This window comes from Lissotriton helveticus, chromosome 1_1 (genome assembly GCF_964261635.1).
Source record: "Lissotriton helveticus chromosome 1_1, aLisHel1.1, whole genome shotgun sequence".
NCBI lineage: Eukaryota > Metazoa > Chordata > Amphibia > Caudata > Salamandridae > Lissotriton > Lissotriton helveticus.
The window spans coordinates 228,235,299-228,254,136 of record NC_136057.1 but is presented as its reverse complement, the minus strand read 5'-3'; positions in this window follow the sequence as shown (position 1 = coordinate 228,254,136).

Genomic DNA, 18,838 nt, shown 5'->3' with positions numbered 1-18,838 from the left:
CCTGATTCAGTGCAAAGCTCCTTTAGTCTGACTCTTCACGCTCCAGCATCGACTGCTTGTGGAGAATGTCAATGCAAAGCTCCAGCATCTCCCTCCTGCGATGCCAACAGGCTTTTCGCACCATGCCAACAGCCTCCTGTGATGCTCTTCCTGCTCCGAGTGGCCCTCTCTTGCGTGTACGAGACTCTTGGCATGGACTTGAGGGGGTAAACTACAGCGTGCCTAACCTGTTGACTGTATCCAACCTGCATTCCATCTCAGTTGACCTAAAAGTAGGACTTTGACCCGGTCAAGTGTGACCACATATTCAGAGTAGGCACTTTAGGCTTTTGGGTGCTATTTTCTCTGAAATCTTTAAAAATTCATAACCTCAGTTCTACTGACTGGATTTTTGTTGTTTTGGTCTTCTGTTATATATTACATTTTGCTCCATTTTTCTAACGTGGTGTGGTATCCTTTTTGTGTGGTGTTTTACTGTATAACCTTTTGAAGTGTTCCACAAATATTTTACACAATGCCTCTAAGTTAAGTCTGACTGCTCTGTGCCAAGTGAACTGGGGGTTGAGGACCAGCTAATTTGGGGTGTTGCTTGTGTCTTGCCCTGACAAGGATTGTGGTGTGTGCTTGACCAAGACTCACATCCCAGTCAACCTGTAAAACATTTTTTTCATAATAATAATCATAATAATCACAATAAAAATCATACTAATAATCATGGTAATAATATCCATAATAATCATAACAATTACTCCTATAACTTTAAGCACTGTAAATAGCATGCTGCTAAATCTGGGCATTCTCTATATGTATATGGACATCCTTGCAATGCCACTTTAGGACAGTCCTGGCAAAACAGCCTCTGCATTAACAGATACCTTCCCCTGACAGAATGGTATCTGGGAATGTAGTGGCTCTGAAGTATTTGGCTCAAAAGCAAGACTGTCAACTCCAGAAGTCATGTTGCATCAAGGATTCCATTTAGGGGTCACCAGGGGTTGCAGGTGTGACCCTGCCTACCCCTGGGAGCCCCTTCCACTGGCCTTTTGGTTCTGTTTTGCACAGAAGAGATCATGCAATAACTGTGCTTGGCTGCACATATGGTTGCCTGTTAATGTTTTGTTGTTTTGGAACAGCCAAACAGGTGGTTGATGAAAAATAATAAATGTAAAATTATCAGGATTTTTTTATCAGTCAATTAACTCTCTGTTCTCTCCGACAATGATTCTGAAATTAAATGATTTAGCAGTCCATAACATTCCTTTGAACTGATTTCTTTATGTGTGTGTTGCTTTAGTTAGAAATTGCAAAAGGGTAAAAAAATCTAGATTTCTCTGCTTTACCCAATATTTTTACTGGCCTAAATTTACAATTATAGGCTAAGCTGGTATAAAAAGAAAATCCAGGGGACAACCCTAACAACCCAAGTAGCAAAAAGTGATTCTTTTCATGGTTCCATTTCCACACATTGGCAGATTATTTTTTGGGCTCCTGGAGAGTGACCATTGAACTCGGTATGTAATGACGTAGCACCACATGAGGCATCATACCCACTATACATTTTGAATTCTTTATAGAAAAATCTTCTGCCACTCAGGGGTTCTGCTGGGGCAGCAAATCTTCCTGAGCTAAACATAGAATATATGTGTTGAGCACAGACCACATCCTATGACCAGGTGTGGGCAAGATCCTATGCAATGTTTGGCATTTCCTATGGATCTTCAAAGGATTAGCAAAATATGGCATTTTATTACTCCGCACATCATATGCTTGCATATCACCAACTACCCTGCTGAAATATGTTGAGTATGGTATAGAGACACACAAATGCTTACTTTCTACCCCACTGTAACTGGATTTAATCCCAGTACTCCTGGGAAGAGAGCAAGAAAAAGTACTTGCAGGTGTGGAAAGGAAGAACAGGTATCTGGAAAAGTTAACAACTGTTAGCTAAAACCACAATATGCACAGAACAAGTACTCCATTTACTCATGCACTCACTCACTCACACAAACCAACATTCATACATAACTGGCTGTAGTTATAAGGCACAGAAAAAAAAATGTTACATAGAAAAAGTTACTTACGTTATTTTATGTCATGTAGATTTGTATAGCGCACTACTCACCCATGAGGGTATCCAAGCACTTTCTCAGGTGAGTAGGTAGGTGGTCCCCTTAGGGTAATAGAACAGCCAGGTCCTCAGATTCTTGCAGGAAACAAGAAATAAGGAGAAGGCACTGATGTTTTGAGGGAGGTCCTTCCATGTTTTGGGTTTGATGTAGGAGAATGAGTGGCCATCTGCTCTGCCTTTGAGGATTCAGTGAATGCATGTGAGTGACATTGGGGCAGATTGTTGGTGTTTGGTGGGCATGTCGAAGTGTATGGGGCTGTTCAGATATTCTGGCCCTGTGCTGTGCAGATCTTTGTATGTCCGCATAAGAAGTTTTAATAGACTACGTTTGTGAATAGGAAGCCAGTGAATCTTTTTGAGGTGTGGCATGATGTGGGTGCAGCAGGGTAAGTTATGAGTCTTTTCATGGCATTCCGGTTGGACTGGAGTTTGTATAGGAGTTGTTGAGAGGTTTTGCCATTGAGAGTGTTGCTGGCGATGAGTACTTGTCTAGCGGTCTGTCTGGTGTTCTGGGGCAGTCATTTTCACAGCACGTGTAGTTTGTGAAAGCAGATGATGCTCACTACATGTATTTGTGCTGTTATGTTGAGCTTTTCATCCAGGATGACTCCTAGATTTCTTGGGGACATTCAGTCTTCTATTATGATCATGCATTTGTTAAAGTAGGTTCTGGTGTTGGTTATCTTGTCCATCAGGGAGTAAATGAATGTCATGGGTGTCATCAACATAGGAGATTACGGCGATGTCCTGTGAGCTGATGATGTTGTGAGTGGTGTCATTTATAGGTTAAAGTAGGTAGGGTTGATGGAAAAAACCATGTGGGATTCTGCTTATGAGGTTCTTCCCGAGTGGAAGGAGCAGACGAATTAGAGTGAGGATCCTTGTGTGCCAATTTTGTGAAGTTTTTTGATGAGGTTATTGTGGGAGACAGTGTTGCTTTTTCTCCTTTGTCAAGGATGGTTTGAATGTCATTGGTTGTAAAGCAGAAAGTGGAGCTCGAGGTGGTGTGTTAGTTGGTGTTGATGGCCTTCTCAATCACTTTGACTGAATAGGGCAGTAGGGAAATGGGTCGTAAGTTGCTGAGTTGGTTGGGGTCTGCTGTTGGCTTCTTGAGTAGGTTAATCCTTCTAGGCATTGGGGTCTCTTATTCTTGTTTTCTGCTCATTATTTCTTAAACTAATAATGACCAATACATCAGTATTTGTCATTAGTGGAATAAAAAAGGAGCACAAGAAGATGGAAGTGAATCCTTTGCTGGCAGTTGAGGTAGAGTAAAAGAATACTTTTAAAATGATGATGTATTGATTGTGTGTAAGAGTATGCATGTATAACACAGCATTCCAACGGTCAAATTATGTCATTTACTGTAATGCTATTAAGATCATAGGGTGTTTGATGTCACTTTTGCTATCCCTTCTAGTTTTGTGAATTGATGTCCATACCATTGTTATTCACGTGGAAATTCCAAATCCCTCTTATTGGCACAGCAGACCTCAACCTATTTTTTTAAAAGCATGGCCAAAATAAGAATATAAAGGGTGAATACAGTGAGGGACCATCCAGTTTGTATTGATATCTTATAATATACTAGAACACCAAAAAACACAGTTAGTAAAAAGGTAGATCAAACCTCCACATTCCATAGGTATAAATCTATAGCTATGAGCCGCTCAAACAATTAGTTTTTCGGAAACTACAGACAGGAATTTCCCCATGGCAAAACAAAATGTCATATTATTACACTTTAAAATTGCTGTCATTTAATCACAAATATGGGTGACTGTACAATTCTAAAAAAGAAATATCAGACTTCTTCATAATTTATTAAAAATCATGCAAAATGTAATTACATGCAGAAGAGACAATGGAGCATATTGACAGAAGGGACAAATACTATGGTCCGCTCCACCTAGTTTGACTGACTTCCACTTTATACCTGCCCCAGACGGTCGTTTAAGGCTCACTTCCAGATATTACCGCTTTTTATATTGTGCAAATATGGATGGATATGCCCACCATAGTCTGACTCCAAGAGGTGTTGAAGGTTGTCTCTTCCTGGAGCTCTCTTTTGTCAGGCTTTTTAATATTTGTTTCTGCAGTGATACAGACATGTTTTACAGATCTAACCCTGTTGGAACATCCAGAAAGGCATTTATAGCTTGGAGGTTAACAATCCATTTGCTGGAATATTTCTACTGTAGGTAAAATGTTATTATTGGCCTTAGGAAGCCCTGGATCAACTTTAAAAGACAGACCCAATAATTAAGCATCCTCTGCTTGTATTTAAATATTATTTTAATGAGTTGTAGCTCTATTCACAGGACACTGTTCACAGAGACTCTAGGCAAGCTAAACAGTTTTTTCTAGATATTCGATCAATACTCTGCACCTGCTGCATGTTCTTTACCGACATAACCTCTCAACTGCCCAATAATAACTTTACAATTTGTGCATCATGTCTTGCATCGTGTCTCCCTCCCCTGCCACCCCTATGCCAAGCTTTTTTTTGGCTATTTGGGGTATTTCACATTTGTCCACATAAGGTATTCAAGGCCAAATTTTCTTCCAGTTTTCCCAACATCCTCAGGATATTAAAGGTACCCAGGGTTTGTAGATTTCCCTGCGGGGGAAGTCCTGCAGAAGAAAGTGTATGATTGTTCCAATTGCAAATGTTATCAAGAAAGAGCTTGTCATGCTAAAATCACCATCCTTCCAGCTCTCAGGAACGGGCATACTTTTTCAGAAAACCACATTTTTCAACACAGTTTTAGCAATTTACTAGGACATAGCCCATAGTTCCTATTGTTTGTGCTTTCAACCTCCTTTCAGTTAGTGGTAGAAATAGGTATAAAGCTAACAGTGAATCCCAAAAAGTTATACATTTTTGAAAGGTAGACAACATTCTAAAATTAGCGAGGGGTCATTTCTTTAGATCCATCAAGGTTTTGAATGTAGAAATTAACAGTTGAAATAAAATAATATTGAATTTGATTTCCAAAAAACAAGTAATTTGTGCCTACGTTATCATCTGTAAAGTATTCTAGCTGTGGCAGATGTTCAAAATCAATATGCAATTACATCTGCTGGACCCTTCTGATTATGAAAATATATAGGGCTTGTATGCACCATAAGAACCTGAGGTACCCAGACCCAATAACTGAGCTGCATAGTACAAATATTGTTTATTGTGTATCAGGTATACAGCAAATTATTTGGTAAATTCTAAATGGTGCAAAATAGGTATAAAGTCAGCCTATGAATTACTGTAATGAGAACAAGATATGGAGTTTAGAAGCAGTGGTTATTAGCACATCTCTGAATTTGTGGGCACTCATATTGGCAAGTGACATAAAGGGTATTATTAAAAATGACTTCTTAGTTACACACTGTCTTACATTTGGAATGTACAAATCCAGAGAAAGACAATTGGCAATAACAAGTGATCCACTATTCCGTGTTTTTCTCGGTCTCTGGTAAATCTCTTGTGTGGGTAGGCCTGTAGCACGTGACAGGAAATGGCCCAAAACGTTACATGGACAGATCACATTTTTCCACTGAAAATTGACCCTTTTTTTGCACTGTTCCTCACTCTGGATTTTGGGTCCTAGCTCAGTCGTCACCTAGAGAAACCTGGCAAACCTGTACATTTTTCAAAACTAGACAGCCAGGGGAATCCAGGGTGGGCTGATTTGAATGGATTTCTCAGTGGTTTTCAATCCAGAATCCCTTGCAAACCTCAAACTTTGTCTAAAAAACACATTTATCCCATATTTATGTGATGAACATTTCTGGAATCTGTAGGGAGCCACAAGCATCCACCCACCCAGCGATCTCCAAGTCTCCAGATAAAAATGGTACTTCACTTATGTGGGTAGGCCTAGTGCCCGTAACAAGAACCACGCAAAATGCAACAAGGACACATCTCATTTTTCCACTCAAAACAGACCCTTTTTGACATGTGCCTAGCTGTGGATATTGGAAAAATAGCAAACCTGTACATTTTTGAAAGCTAGACACCCAGGACAGTCCAGGATGTGGTGACTTGTGTGGCTCTCACCAGCCTCTGTTACCCAGAATCCACTCCAAAGCTCAAACGTTGTATAAAAAATAAAAAAAATCCTCAAATTCTGTAATGGAACATTCTGAAATCTATGGGAAGTAACAAGTTTCCATCCACCCACGATTTATCTAAGTCTCCCAATAAAAATTATACCTCACATGTGTGGCTAGGCCTAGTGGCAGCAACAGTAAATGGCCCAAAACGGTATGGGACACATCATATTTGCCCAGTAAAAACTGCTCCTTGTTTTGCAGTGTGCCTAGCTGAGGATCTTGGGCCCTAGCTCAGTTGGCATTTAAGGAAACCTATCAAACCTGTAATTTGTTTTAAACTAGACTACTAGGGAAATCCAGGAAGGGCTGACAGTTGTGGCTTTTACCTAGTTTTATTTACCCAGAATTTAATTTAATTTAATTGCGGGTTTATATAGCGCTAGGAATCGACTCCCGGAGGAGTATCTCCACGCTTTGACCGCTGGGGAACCTGTCCTGGCTCACCCTGAGAGATGGTCCCAGATGGGTATCTCTAAGGTGCGACCAAGCATCCCCGGCGATCTGGGGGGGCCGTTGTGAAGATGAGGCAAGCTGATGCCCAGAGTTGCCGCGTGTGGTCTCTGACTAGAGTAGGCACCGAGGTGAGAATTATCGAGACGCTGACCCTGGTCCACGACCCTGCCGCGTCGGAAATCGAACCCTGGTCCCGGGCCATTCTCTGCTTACGGGTCTGCTGCCTCTAACCAGTGAGCCACACTCCTCCACTCAAATTTTGAGGTTTCCTTTGGAAACCTCAAAATTTGTCCCAAAAAAATTTACCTCACATTTATGGAAATGTCTGAATTCTGTGGGGAGCCGCGAACTTCTATCCACATAAAAGTTTTCCTTTGAAAAGTTACCCTTTTTCTACAATGTGCCTAGCTGTGGTACCTAGGGAAACCTAGCAAACCTGTACATTTTTTTAAACTAGACACCCAGTGAAATCCTGAATGAGCTGACTTGCATGGCTCCGAACTCGTGTTTTACCCATAATTACTTGCAAACCTCAAATTTGATGGAAAGATATGGAATCTGCGAGGACGCACAAACGCCTGTCCACCAGGCATTCCCCTAAGTCTGTCAATAAAAATGATGCATCACTTGTGTGGGTAGGGCTAGTGCCCGTGATGGGAAACGGTCCAAAACGGCATGTGGAGACATCAAACTCTCTATCACAAAATGACCTGTTTTTTCAAGGGAGTAACCTGTGTTTTTGGTCCTGGGCTCAGTGGCCATATAGGAAAACTACCAAACCCAAACAGTTCTGAAAACAATACACTCAGGGGAGTCCTGTCAGGTGTGACTTGCATGTATCCCCCAACATTTATTTACCTAGAATCCCCTGCAAATCTCAAATTTAGCAAACAAAATCAAATTTCTGTCAGAGAAAGTTGTTGGATCACCGGGCAGGCACAGATTTCCTTCCACCAAGCATTCCCACAGGTCTCCAGATAAACATTCTACCTCACTAGTGTGGGTGAGTCAGGAAGGACCCTAAACATTTTGTAAATAAATACAAATTATCTATTACAATACTACTTGACTATGCAAGGAGGTTACCTGAGTTTGTGGCAACTATTCAGGAAACCTACCAAACCCAGAAATGTCTGAAAATGTGTCATCCAGCGGAGTCAAGAGAGATGTTGCTTGCGTGAATCCCTCAAAAGTTTTTTGCACAGAATCCCCTACAAACCTTAAATTTAGCTAAATAATAATCACATTTTCCTCACATTTCTTTGTGGGATCACCAAACCTGAATAAATTTCCTACCATCCAGTATTCCCTTCAGTCTCCTATGTAAAATGGTACCTCACTTGTGTGGGTGGACCATGTGCCTGTGACAGGAAAGGGCAAACATGTGTAGAAATTGAGGGGATATGAGAGATTGTTCATAAGTGCAATTGATTTTATAGGCTTTTAGGCTGACTCTGCTTTGGGCACCCACACAAGTAAGGTATTGTTTTAAGGAGAAAGTACAACAATAACTTTATCAGGGTCAAGAGGGATTTTAAAGACCAAGCTCCAATATGTCCCATGCATACAATAAACTACAAAAAATATCAGAGGGTCTGAAAAGGAAGAGGTGAACGCCAAATATAAACTAACAAAGAACTAAAACCCCATTCCTAGTGTTTATTCTAAGGTCACCCCTACACCAAACCTACAAAGTGGTCAGGTAAGGATGCCCATCAGTCACCACACGAAACCGCCCTTCATCATTTGGGTTTACTTAAAGACCACCATTGAAGGTGCCACTTGTCTTTTACGGGGAGTGCCTGGATCAAAAGATGGCTCTCACCCGATCAGACAGAACTACCGTGGTCTTACTTCTCACTAAAGAGGATGTTACAGTATTCAAGGGGGGGACTGATGTTGCAGTGCAAAAAAATTAGTTAAGTGTGAAAGAATAAGAAAGAGTGTGTATTAAAATTGGATGAGGGGGTACTGGAAAAGAATTTTATTCTGGTGCTACCCACTCTACCAATGTTAAAAAGTAGTCAGTGACAACCCAAAAATTTTGGATTGTCTAGATCTACTGTGAGGTCGACATGTTTCAGCAATTAGTGACACATTATGTCATTGCTTTCATCAGGACCATTTATACCGATAGCTACAGCAAACCAAGTGAGAAAGTAACTTGCCTTTTGGGCAATTTCTTAGAGTCCAGAGAAATTGTTCTAATACTAGGGCCTTTGAAAATCATTCTATGTCTCTGAAGGAACAACTTATTTCACGGAAGTATCCGGCCAGACTAGTACAACGTTCCCTCAAACGGGCCAGGAATAATAACTGCTTGGCTCTCTTGGAACCGTCGGTCCCTAAGCCTTTGTTGGAAAGGTTGACTTTTGTCACAACATTTGGGACTCTGTCCAATAAAATACAGAAAGTGGTCAAACAACATTGGTCCATCTTAAACTCCGATCAAGCTGCAATACAGACTCCACTCTTCTCTTTTAAAAGAGGACCCAATCTGAGAGATTGTTTGGTCCATACGAGACCGCGTACAGAAGAACCCAGGGATCTGGGTTCTCTCTGGGACCTTCCTCCAGTCACAGGTCATCATCCCTGTGGGTCATGCCATTCCTGTCCACAGACTAAGAAATCGACTGAAATAGACATAGGGACCACGAGACCGTGGATTCAGACTAGATTCACGAACTGCAACAGTGATAATCTTGTCTATCTCATCACATGTCCCTGTGGGCTTAGATACATAGGGATGACCACTCGGAAGATAAAAGTCAGAATATCGGAGCATAAGAGCACCATAAGGTGCAAGCGACAAGCCACCAAATTAACAAATCACTTTCTGGAGGCATGCCATCCATCTACGGCGTTTCAATGGACAGTCATTGAACGACCTCACATCCCCGCACATATCACTGATGTGTCCAAGTTTCTCCTACTCAAAGAACAAAAGTGGGTTTTTAAAATGGGCACAAATCGTGTGGGTCTAAACGATGACATACCCTGGGCTACACTATAAATTGCATTTTAGTTGTATATCTGCTACTAGTGTTAAATTTCGCCCTGAATATAACAATAATTACTGAGAATTGGAAAGTGTGTCACTGTTTAGGATTGTGTCTTCTGGTGTGATACTCACACTGCCATGGCATGTGATTGTAATTTATATGGTAGTCCCCAAACTCCATCTTAAAGGCACAACAGAGGAATGAACCACGTCTACATGAACTGGTTGATTGCTAAAGAGGATGCTTCCTCTTGTTTCCTCCCTTGTTAATGTGCGCATAAAATCTTTGGTTCGCAATATGCACGTACCAATTATAATAGCGAGTGATGTAAGCCTGACGGTCCTGTAAAATTATGCACTGTGATTATGTGCTAAAGTCTTTTTTCTTTCAATATTTAAACAAAAAAACGTTTTGAAAATTTTTCACAATCGAGCACTATTTTTGCTCTGTATATTTGGAAAATCCTTCAGCTGGTGACATCGTATTCCTGGCGTTCTGATTGGCTGTTCCTTCGGCCAATCAGATACTCTGTTTCAACAGCTCGGGGATCACGTGACCAGGAATCGGCGAATGACGCGCAGCGTCATATACCACAGCCGATGCCGGTCTCTGCACCTCCCCGATCGGCTCGGACGCCGATTACAGAAGTACCGACGGGAAGGTAGGGTGCTTACCGAGAGAGCGCATGATTACTTTGACAAATTAATCGCTAGGCGGTAAGACAGATGCCGCGTTTGTACTGCGCTATGGTCATATTGATGCTGGGCTCTGCGCCTTTGGCGTGGCGGACATTCTGCCTCAAACAAACATAAGCCCGAGCATTGTAATTGTCAGGTACATACCTGTGGGTATATTGATGCTGGGCTTTGCGCCGTTGGCGTGGCGGACATTCTGCCTTGAACATACATAAGCCCGAGCATTTTTATTAGCATTTTTATTGTCAGTCACATTTTGTAAACGAGTGGTACTGATTAACGTGCGTTTAAAAAATCATGAAGGAGTCGCATTTTCAGCTAGCTATGTTTTTGCCTCCCTCTTCTGTAGAGCGGTGCTTCCCCCTTTTGTCCCTGAGCCGTGGCCAGGTGGGATGAGGTCTGTACATCTTCCAAGCTGGGTAAGATGTTTTTTCTCCTTTGGCAATTTCAATTTATCCATTGATGAGATACCAACATGCAATAATAGTTTTGTGGAAAAGTAAATTTTGCCATGTTCTGTGTCCCTACGCCTCATCCATCATGTGTTATGTGTGCATGACCAATATGCATATGTTATTCCCCATTTCTGATTAAAGACGCAATTACAGTTGTGTCCACCTCTAGTATGTTAGTTTCCAGTCCTCGTGAATACTACGAATATCAGGCCTATGTAAGTAATGTTGCCACGTTTCTCAGTGTGCACGTTATTCCATTATAAAGTCCCCGTTTCCAGGCCTCAAAAGAGCCCGGACCACAGATTCAGCTCCTGTCTCCTGAAAGCCTCGCTGAGGAGCGATACAGCCCCCACCTGTATCCTCGACCCTTCACTTACTTCCTGCTTCGCAGTGCCCGGTGCACCCCGGCTCTGCCTCTGAGTCTGCCAAAAGTATGTTATAGTTCCTGCTATCAGTCCAGTCCTCCTCCTCTGCATTCCTAAGCTACTGAACTGCATCAATAGTTTCCGTCATTGTCTAGCCTACTCGGCTCCACGTTAGAGAAATACTGTATTTAATGGTCATTTAATATTCTTCACGCACTACATGTAGAATAATGCATGGTCCAGTCTTAGAATCAGGTTAGCCTCTCCCCTTATGACTTCTAGTTTATATCAACATGTTCCCTAAACATTAGATACCAGATAGGGTTTAGGTACATGTCGCTCCGACCCTCCAGACTCTAGTCTCTGCTCCTAGCACAGAGTTCGTAGCCCCCAGCTTCTCCTAGTAATACGTCATTGCTAGTTTTCGCGCACCATTAGGTTAGAGGTCCCGGCTCCTTAGGTAGCCCCCTCCTATGTTTCCGCCCATTCATGACATATTCTGTTACGTTTTGCATCACATGTCTAAGTAAACTCCCAGTTACACCTCTTTTTACTGTTATCTCTCGCGACTGTTACGAGTCACGCCTTCTACTCCACCCACTGTTACGCCTACTGCAATGTAATGCTATGTGTTTGCGCTATGTATATAAATGAATGTCTTGTTATTAAATGTTAGCGCGCTCATCCCAGACCTAGCCCCAGCAGCTGCTGGGCCTTTTTTCCCCTGCTGGGTCCCAGTTGTCCTGCTGGGCCCTGTCATTCTGTTCCTATGCAGGTTGTCCTGATCCTGTCCTTATGCTGTAATAAACCTGCAGAAACTCCTACTACCTCGAATCTTGACTCTTATTTATTGAGCTATCTGTTATTCATTCATTCATCCAAAAATAGGGTATTATTTATTTATTTACCACATAATGGCGCCCGAATAGGGACTTGCCCTTTCCCCACGCGTCGGTGAAGCCACGCCGACCCCCTGACCCTCTGCAGTCGTGACGGAACCATACTGGCCAAGTGCAGATATTTCTGCTTCAAGTATCCCTCAGGCCCACGGAGGAGACGGAGGAGGCGGTCCAGCATCCGAACGAGACGGTGGAGGAACGCGGCGAGTCCCGACCAGAGCCCAAGCCAAGAGTCCAAGGTCCGAGGTATCCGGAGGTCCACCCGTAACTGAAGTCCGAAGTCCGAAGTTCGTCGTCGTAGTCCAGTCCCGTCCGAGGCCTTCCGTTCCGTGCTGCCCGGTGAGTACCATTGCTGGGGTAGTGTCTAGACAGGGTCAGTCTAAATTGACTCCTGGTCCGTGGGTTGGTGGTACCCAAGCCCACAAACGAAGTGTTCACCTAGGTGGATACGGGTCTTGATGTGTCCCTTTATGGGACCGGTATGTTCCGTACTGTTATAGCAGTGCATCCAGTAACTCTAGTCTGTTCCGTTCTCGAGAAATTCTGTTCTGTTTCTGTTTTCAGTTTTTCAGGTAGTATTCTGTTCGAATTGTTATTTATAATGGTGTTCAATGTATTTCCAATGTCGTGGTATGCCTGAATTGTTTTCCCAATTGTTATTGTTTTTCGTGTATTGTATTGTGTTCCGATTCAAGTTTAGAATGCCGCTCTTTTCCAAGTTACGTCAGTTAAAAACTAGAAAGGGTCTGCTGGAAGCAGCAGTTCCTGTTCCGCCTAGGGACAGTCCAGGTCACTTTATGTATCAGAAACATGGCATAAGCGCCATATTGTATCTAGATTTATGGGTAGAGTATACCAAACAGTTGGAAGAAAAGTATAGATGGCCCGTATCGGGTACATGGGATGCCGAATGTATCATGCGAGTAGAAGAAGCATTATGGAAAAAGAAAGCCAGACAGTCACAGAAAGATGCCATCGAGTTATGGCGTAAGGAAGCGCATAGAAGAACGGAAAAGGAAGTCAGAAAGTCAGAGTTAAGTAGAGAATCCCAAGAACGAGCCCAAGAAAGAGAATTAATCGAGATAGGTGAACAAGTCAAAACCGAACAGTCAGACAGACAGAGGCATGCCCTTATTAAGGGTATGTATCCTCTCCTTGCCGAAGGCTTGCCAAAAGCGACCCCAGAGGCACCCAGTAATTTCCCGCCACCATTAGTTCCGACCAAGCTACGTCACAAACCGACAGCAGCTGATATTTTTATTTCGTCCTATTTGGACGACACAGTCCCAGAATATGCAAATCCAGTTCGCGCTCCACCAGTCCCTGTAAATCAGGCACTTCCCGTTTCTCCAGACACCGGAGTACCTGTTACGGTACCCCCGGGTCAGCCTGTCATACAAGTTCAGCCCACGTTACAATTACCGACCCTGCAAGCACGAAGAATGTCAGTCGACGATTCTAGTATAGGGGCCGCAGGAGGAGGTCCTCCTCAAACCCCGCCGCCACACAAGCGTTTAACAGCACTCGAATTACATGCTCAAGCATCACAGCGTACTCCTAAAAGTAATAAGTCTGTTACAGAAATCAGGCAAGCCCTTAACGAATGTGTTTATGATCCAGTTCCAGGCGAATATAATATGGTTTTATATTCCGTACGTGTAAGGAGAGTGACCGAGTATCTAGTCACCTTGCCGAGTATGAAAGAAGATCTAGACAGAATATATCGTTTCATCCGTACAGGGGATGATCCAGAAAGTATTGGCGAGATTATGTCTCAAAGAAAAGCCGAGATTCAGCTCATGATATTAAAGTTCCTGATCAATTGTCTAATAAGAGAACAAGATTATCCGTCTAAAGATCCCGCCGAAATGAGAATCCTGACAAGGTGGAGTGATAATATAGCCGAGGGTAAGCACAAGACCATTAGTGCCATGGAAAGTATGTACAAGAAAATTCGTAAAGAAATAGTAAAGTTACACGAACAGCGTAAAGCAGCACAAGTAAGCGAGAAAGAAAGTATCTCTGATCCTGAAGAGGAAGACGAGAATCCCGCCAGAATAGCGTATGTAGGAAAATCCAGATTTCCAGATCGCCATTTACGCCTAGAACCCAAGTCTGTTTTTCATCATCCAGCACCAGAACAAGGTTCTCTAGAACAAGCATTTCAAGCTACCGATCACATTCTGAAATCACGAGTCGGTTATAGCGAGTTAAGTACCATGCATGAACAAGAACTAGCCCGATCAGCAGTCCGATGGATTACTGATTCTACCACTTTTCCAGACGAAATAGTGGCACAAATGTTTCTGAAACTGCCCCCAGCCGAGCAACGACTGGTGGGTATGTATATGATTCAGCACCTCATTACTCTGTATGAGGGTCAACATTCTGATCCAGGCCCGTTACACGATATCCTGAACGAGTTACTCCAGTATAGATGGAGAGGTCTAGGTACCGATTTAATAAATGTCATTCTAGAACAGCGCCACAAATATAGAACGTTTTTGAACCCGCATTTTGTTCATGTCTCACCCCCAGAAAGTAAACCATTCTATATAGACAGACAGAATCCGTTACGAGAGGTCCACCCAGTCCAAGGGGCGGGTGGCGTAATGCAACGAGTGTTTGTATACACTCCGATTTCAAAGATGGAACTCCTCGAGATGAAGAAATTAATTCCCTGTCATGACAAAGATCCAGCAGGGTTCCATAGAGAATTAAAAGACATGCTCCGTATGGGAGAATACACTTACCCAGATGTCATTAAAATGTTAAAGGTCCTGCTACCCGCAGGGGTGTATGAAAAATTAAAAGAAAAAGAATGGGAGGTGGGAGAGAAAAAGATCGATTGGACAGCTCTAGAAGCTGAAGACAAGGCACGAGTACCAGGTACCGGTCTTGGAGATAAATGTAAAGAATTACCAGAATTATTGATTCAAGTTCTGCCCAGACTATTGACAACTAGGAAAGAAGACTGGGATGCAATCTCAGCCTGTAAACAGAAACAAGATGAAGACATTAGTGATTTTTATTCTAGATTTGAGAAATGTTTCAGTATTAATAGTGGTCTCAAGACAAGTAGTGAGTCATACCCTCATCTTTTCGTTACCAAATTAGTCGAGAATTCAAGTCCACAAATTAAAAACCGAGTTTTGAAAGTCGAAAGCACCTGGCAAGCAAATACTCCGTCCCAGATGCTCCAGATGCTTCAGTATCACCAGAATAGAATCAGAGAAGAGCAAGAACACGAGAGAAAACGTATGAAAGACACGAAAATGAAAGTGCTAGTTGCACAATCTATTCCTCAAGACAGTCAGAAGAGGGGTCCGAATCAAGCCAGTCATCCTGCGGCTCCCGTTAAAGGGAACTGCAATTATTGTAAACAGCCAGGTCATTTTATAAACGAGTGTGCAGTTCTGAAACATAATATAGCTACTGGTAAGACTAAAGAAAGACCACGTCCGCCGAGACAAGAACAAGTTTCACAGATTCCTCAGCCACAGAATGCACAACAGACAGTTACAGCACCGCAGCCTATTGCTGCAACACAGCACGTTACACAGCAGATGTACCAGTATGCACAGTCTGAGTATCCAGAGTACCAGTCATATTCATGAAACAGCCTAGAGAGGGAGGTAGGCTTGCCTCTCATCGAGATACCTGTAGACCAAGAAGGTCCCTATGTTCACAGCCAAGTATTAGGGAAAGACAGAAAGTTTTTGATCGATACAGGGGCAAGTAGGACCACAATTAGTCACGCCGAAGTTCCAGGGGCTCCGCTCTCAGGCTCAAGAAATGTTTCCCTTGGATTTTCAGGAAAACCCATCGTTAATGAGATATCAAAGCCAGTTACTCTAGAAGTAGGTCCATTGTCCCGTACTACTGATCTGTTACTTACTAAGTCATGTCCAGAAAATCTATTAGGTATTAAGACACTGAAAGAGTTAGGTGCAGTTATTTGCTGTTCCCCAGAGGGAATACGTCTGTTCCTACGTGACTTTAAGGGTCACTATGTGTTACGAGATTTTGATTCAAGATTGTCTAATGTTCCGCAGCATCTATGGGCGAAAGGTCCAACTGATGTAGGTTACATGCAAATCACACCCTATCGTGTGACTCTCAAGCCAGGTGTAGTGTTACCCCGAATCAGACAGTACAGATTGCCACCTGAGGCTGTAGCAGCCTTATCAAAAATTATTGACGAGCTCATGGCTCAAGGAGTAGTTGTAGAAACTGACTCCAATGTATGCAATTCTCCGATCATTCCAGTCATGAAACGTACTGATCCAAATGCACCCCCAGTATATCGATTAGTGATTGATTTACGAGAGCTTAATAAATGTATTATTCCTCAGTACCCAGTTGTCCCAGATATTTCTTCCCTGTTAACAGCCATTGATTCCGAAGCCATGTTTTTCACTGTTATTGACCTCAAGAATGCATTTTTTAGTGTTCCAATTCATCCAGACAGCCAGTTTCTTTTCGGATTCTGTTTAAATGGAAGGAGCTATATGTTTACACGCGCTCCTCAAGGTTTCACAGAAAGCCCTAGTATTTACAGTCAAGCACTCAAGAGACAACTAGACAATATTCACATGCCAACTGACACTGCCCTGCTCCAGTATGTCGATGATCTACTGATCACAGCCCGTTCTGAACGTGCCTGCGAGCAAGCATCACTTACAGTTCTGTATTTTCTAGCCGAAATGGGGCACAAGGTGTCACCTTCAAAGCTTCAATTCTGTGTCCAGCAAGTGGTATACTTAGGACACTTGCTGTCCAAGAGGGGTAGGCAGTTGACACCCGACCGTATCCAGTTAATAGCGAATCTTCCCCAGCCCAGAACCCAGAAGGAGGTACGTGCTTTTATCGGCCTTACTTCTTATTGTAGACAATGGATTCCCCAGTATGCATTCCTAGCCAAGCCATTGATACAGTTAACGACACAGGAGGCAGCCGTATCGACTGTCCTCCCTTGGACATCTGAACATACACTTAGTTTCAACGAGTTAAAGAAAGCCCTATGTCAAGCTCCAGTTCTAGTTACACCGAACTACAGTAAGCCTTTTACACTTTTCGTTACTGAACGCGAAGGTACAGCATTATCCGTTCTCACGCAAGACCAAGCAGGTCAATACAAGCCCTGTGCTTATTTTTCGAGCACATTAGATCCAGTCGCCCAGGCGTTGCCTGCGTGCCTCAAGTCAGTTGCAGCCACAGCACTAGCTATCAGACAAAGTGATTCCATAGTTTTAGGACATTCCCTGACAGTACAAGTTCCACATTCAGTAGAAGTTCTTTTAAACCGAACACAAACTCAGCACTTGACAATTGCACGTTTAACGGGTTATGAATTGACACTGTTCCAGCCACACATAGAAATTAGACGCTGCAACGTCCTGAATCCTGCTACACTGTTACCATCAGTTAGTTCAAATCCAGACCCACATGATTGTGTGGAAGTAGTTAACATTACGACAAAGCCAAGACAAGACCTGACAGATATTCCGTTATCAGATCCTGACCTGACACTTTATGTGGATGGTTCATGTATGAGAACTAGTACAGGAGAACTAGTCGCCGCGTATGCAGTGACTACTGACACTGAAGTTATTGAAACACACCGTATTGATACTCTGTCCGCTCAAGCAGCAGAGCTAGTCGCTCTGACACAAGCCTGTATACATGCCAAGAACCTGAAGGTTAATGTTTACACAGATTCACGTTACGCATTCGGAGTTGTACACGACTTCGGAGTGCTCTGGCAGGAAAGAGGTTTCATGACTTCTCATGGAACCAAGATTCAGCATGGTCTCCTTATTCAAGCCCTGTTAGATGCCATACATTTACCGACATCTATTGCTATCATGAAGTGCAAAGCACATACGAAAGTTACTGACATTATTTCCCAAGGTAATGATTTAGCAGACCGCACAGCCAAACTTACAGCACAGACTCCAGACATTCCAGTAAACAAGACACATATTCCAGATCTGACTACATGCATGACAGTTAAGGACCCTACACAAGATGTCATAGATATCCAGTTACATGCTACCCCCGATGAAATCAAGAAATGGTCTGTACAAGGAGGGGTCCAGACAGATCAAGGATGGTTAACGAAGGGTAGAGCCACATGGTTTCTCCCCGATTCTATGGTTCAAGTCATTATCAATACCGCACATAGTCCAGCACATTTAGGAGAAAAAGCTATGTTAGACAGTATCCAGAACATTTGGTTCAACAAGCATTTACGAGCTGCAGCCAAGCAGAAAGTCCGTACCTGTATGATATGTTGTCAGTTTAATCCAGGTAAAAGTGTCCCGGTGGAACAAGGTGGTTTCCAGCCCCCTGACCACCCTTTTGAGGTCCTCCAGATGGATTATATTCAAATGGAGCGATGTCGAGGTTTCAAGTATGTCCTTGTAGTTGTATGTGCCTTGTCCAGGTGGACAGAAGCATATCCAGTCCCAGATTACACAGCCGCGACCACTGCCAAGCAGTTGGTTCGTGAATTTTTCCCTAGATATGGACTCCCTAGAGTCGTATATTCTGACAACGGTCAGCCATTCTCATCCGAACTCATGAAACACGTTTCCCTTTTGTTAGGGTACCAGTGGAAGTTCCATTGTGTACGCCATCCAGAAGCAGCTGGACTAGTCGAGAGACATAATCAGACTCTGAAGATCCGTATAGCAAAAGTCTGTAAAGACAAGGGTGTGGAC